Source organism: Adiantum capillus-veneris, chromosome 30, assembly GCF_014529385.1.
Source record: "Adiantum capillus-veneris isolate H3 chromosome 30, ASM1452938v2, whole genome shotgun sequence".
NCBI lineage: Eukaryota > Viridiplantae > Streptophyta > Polypodiopsida > Polypodiales > Pteridaceae > Adiantum > Adiantum capillus-veneris.
The window spans coordinates 15,818,072-15,822,820 of NC_140960.1; positions in this window are offsets into that span (position 1 = coordinate 15,818,072).

Genomic DNA, 4,749 nt, shown 5'->3' on the forward strand with positions numbered 1-4,749 from the left:
GAGAGAGAGAGAGAGAGAGATTAGGTTAAGAGTTAAATTAGATTAGGTTAGATTACATTTATATTTATGTTTATGTTGAGTTTAAGATTAGGTTAGATTTAGATTTATGTTAGATTAAGATTAGGTTAGATTTAAAATTAGGAAAGTATTAAATATTAGCTAGCTATGTTAACTTTAAGTTAGATTATACTTAGGTTTAGGATTTAAGATTGGACTAGATTTAGGTTTATGTTGAGTTTAATATTAAATTAGATTGACATTTAAGATTAAGACAAGATTTATAATTAACTAGATTAAATTTAGATTTAAGATATACTACATTTAGGTTTAGGTTAGATTTAAGATTAGATTAGATTTAGGTTTATTTTGAGTTTAAGATTAGATTAGATCTATATTTATGTCCGATTTAAGATTAGATTAGATTTAGGTTAGATTTTAGTGCATGTCAATGAAGGCGTGCTTTGCCCAAAGAGCAAACACTAGCTACACAACAATATGTATATTCCTATTAGAACCTGACACCTATTAACTCACACACTTTCGCGAATCACCACATGTTCAATTAGGTTAGATTTAAGATTAGATTCTGAATTGAGTTTTTATATTAGAGTCTACCTTCGAGATTACGGTAAAAATATTAGAGTTAGACGAATGATGATCTCTCTCTTCCTCTCTATGGATGCGACCTTAAGTTGGAAAGCTTTCAACGGCATGATACTCAGATTGGAGGCCAACATGTAATGTGCTAAGTAATCCCTCGAACAAAGATCTACTGTGAAGAGATGTTAAGATGCTGTGAAATGCTACAGCTAGAGAAGAGGCAAAGAGGTTTTGTCCACTACATGCACTATCATGTAGACGTGGGTGTGTAGATTTCTCGTACCCACAAATATAGGCATTCACCGATAAAGATGAGACTATAACCCGGTGGTTCTGATCTCCGTGCACCTCTAGACCGAGGTGTGCGGGGATTGGACATGACTAGAGAATGTGAGGTAGTTTATAGTGTGAACAAAGAGAGAGAGAGAGAGAGAGAGAGAGAGAGAGAGAGAGAGAGAGAGAGAGAGAGAGAGAGAGAGAGAGAGAGAGAGAGAGAGAGATACGCCCCTTGGACGCGATGAGAAGTCTTATTAGACGACGTCAGTCTAGCCGTAGCTAGATAGCATTAGTTTCCTTTTGTCATAGCATATGTATCATGAGATGACGTGTATACATATTTTTGTAACTATTGGAAAACCATGTATATTTTCTCAATAATGACAATAGTGTTGTAACTATTACATTTGCAAAGTTTAACAATCAAGTGATTTTGCCTATGATGTGTACAATTTTCATTGATTTACTTTCATCAATTTACTTTTGTCAGTTTTGTATCTTTATTCTGCAAACAATACTATGGATGATGGAGTTAATGGTTATATTGTCTTGTGGGTGACTACTTTGGGTCTATACCTAAGCTTGCACTTTCTTTCAAAGGTGAATCTGGGCTTATCTTGGATTCATTTGGGATTACTCTATTATAGAAACATTGAATATGGTTGATGGGTGGCCGGGCATTCAATGCCCTGCCACCAAAAAAAAATTTACTCTCGGGCATCACTATATAAGGCTCTGCAGCGTCGCTATGAACGTTGCTATAGGTAGCTTGTAAGCGTCGCTATGGTCGTTTTGCTATATGCGTTGCTATATAGCGACGGCCATAGCGATGCTTATAGTGATGCTCATAGCGACGTTCCCGTATCGACGTTCCCATATCAACGATGTTAGCGATGGTCTTAGCAACGTCGGGGAGTATAAAAACCCAATGTATTTTTGTTGCTAAAAATGTCACAAGTGCACACAACCTCTTGTAGTGGAGAAACTTCCTCAACATTTGAGCAAAAAAATCTAAAAGCTCTAGGTATTGTAGGGGAAGGCTTACACGATGTCTTTATATATCACATTCGTTTTTGCACTACTGCAGCACGAGAAGTTTGGGTTTTACTTGAAAAAGGATTTGGTACTACTTCCAAGACATCTAAAATCATGCTCTTCATAGAGTTTTTTTGCCTTACAAAAGATGTCGACACTACTATGTCAGCACACTTAAGCAAATTCAAGAGTTTACAGTCACAATTAGTAGGAATCAACAAAGATGTGGAAGAAGATATCAAAATAGTTGTTCTTATCAAAATTATTTCAACTTTGATGAGTATTTTAGCCTTATTACCACCCTAACAAATCTCCCTACACCTATCTTAGCTGAGGTGGAGGCATCTCTCTTAGAAGAAGAAAATAGAATAATCCAAAAGAAACATGAACATTTTGAAATACAAGGAGCATACCTTACTCAAAGTAAGAAGGTCAACAACCATTCCACAAAGGAAGTAGCTCAAGGGAACCTCAAAGAAACACATCATTCAAAGACTCCAAAAAAGGCATTGTATGCACATTTTGTGGCAAAGACAATCACACAGAGGAATCATGCTAAACAACGCATAAAAGCAATGTACATCGGAGAGTCAAATTCAAAAGATGCAGATAAAGAAAAGACTGCCTCAGATGAGGCAAACCTTGTGCATGTAGACGAAGAATGGGCCTATTAAAGGTCTATACAAGCTAGGCAAATTTCTTTTTGTATCTCAAAACGCCTTCTTTTAGTCTATCTAGTATCTTCCTAAGCTGGATGAACTCTCTTGTTATATCCACCTAAGAGAACCACACAATTATAAGTGTGTTGTATCCTTAGAGTGAACCTTGAGTAGGTGTATCACAAGGCTTTTTTTTGTTGTGCTAGGTCATCAACTTGAAGGAGGGTTTGTTGGAGATCAAGCCTAATGACTAGCCTAGGAGTACCTTATTCCTAGTTTAAATCTTCATTTTAAGCTTTTAATAAGGCTAAAGGTTTTTTTTCTCTCTAGGGTCTTTTTACCTTTAGCACCCTCAATTCTCTCCCTAAATCACTCTAAGATTAGCCGTAGTCTTCCAGCCTCTCTCTCTCTCTTATTGGACCCTTTTTTATATCTCTACAATAACTCCCTAGATATAGGATTTAGTCCTCTTTTTGAGCTCCCTATATATAGGGATAGCACGTTGTCGAGAAATTTGCGATCTTGCCAGGAAAGCACCGGGCTTCTGGCTGTGAGAATTTGTGAGAGAACTGCAAAAACTATATGAAGAAGTTATACCATAGATACCGTGAACTCTAGGGTTTTTTAAGGAAGTGCAATCAAAGAAGCCCCAATCTTTTTCTCTTGCACTCACACACACAAAGAAAGAACACAAAAGAGCATATCAAAACAACACAAAGATGAAAACATCAAGACTATGGTCATATCGTATCATGGGTAATATGAAAGGGTTAATAGATGAGTTAATGGCGTTCAATCTTTGCCGACTAAACAGGCTACGAATTGTTCTTTGAAATTGTAATTTTGTGCTTACCATAATAGATATGTTTTGTCTAGTGATTGGGATTAATTGTGTGTACAAATCCTCTTGGTTCATAGCAAGATAACTACACTTACGTCAAGAGAAAATTCATAGTCTATAAGAGATAGTATGATGGGATCTGGTGAAAGAAGTATTTCATTGAGCCTTTCTGGGCCAAAGAGAAACACTATACGTTGTTGAAAGTGTATTTTACGGCTAATCCATACGTTAATCTAATAGATCGTACAGAGTGGAAGCGATAGATATTCTCATCATGTGGATTATTCATCTAAGATAACTCTAGTATGTGCAAAATATAGATATGAGAGAAGAGAAGAGAAGAGAATTTCCCTCCCAAGCCCTATTCTTGCCCGTAGGCAATAAGGATACTGCGTGGAGAGATGTACCTGTCGCAAGGAGAACCTAGAATTTATAGAGAGAATTAATTTCTAGATTGAGAGATAGGTTTAGTTAGAGAGTGAGATGAAATTAGAGATATATACTGGATTAGAGATTTTAAAAAAACAACAAGAAATCAACAAAATATCAAAGTAGAACACATCTTACTTGACAAACTCTTCGGGAGTTATTCACCATTATGATAGAGAGAGAAGAAGAGGGAAGACTTCAAACCTTGATTGAAGCACCAAGTTCAAATCCTTCTTTGATTAGAGTTTATCTTCTAAGGATAGCTTACAAGAATGGCTAGTCTTCCTCTAGGAGTAAGTATAGGCTTAGGCTTATGTTTATGGCTAAGTACATTTAGGCATTACTACTCTCACTCCCTCATGCATGCCTCTCATCAATGGCTTGAATGGTTTTCAAGGAAGAAGAGGTCCCCTTTTAAAGGTGAAGGGAACCACCAAGGGTTTACACAAGAAGAGAAGAGCCAGTGTGAACAGAAACTGGAAAAGTTTAAAATGGGTTGTCCCTGTATGATGTGGGCAGACTGGGGTCCAGTATTTTGATCATATCTCCTCAACCGTAGCTCCAAATAAAAAAGTAAAAATAGGGGCAAAAAATTCATCTCATTATCTATGACTCTCATTTTATATATGTTTTTCTATTCGGATTGAAACTTTGTGTAAAACATTCACCAAAATAGGGTACAGTTTTGGCAGCAAAAGTCTTCTTGTGGTCCCCTTAGCCTAGACTTTTATTTGACTCCAATGGACACCTCATACAATATGAAAGCATGACATTGCTCCTTGACAAAGTTTTGTAATCATGCTTGTAATAATACATTAAAGTAGGTGTATCTTTGAAAATCATGCCACCTAGTGTCCCACTAGGATTTGATTTCTTCCTAGTAGCTACTTAAAAAAATATATAAGAAAA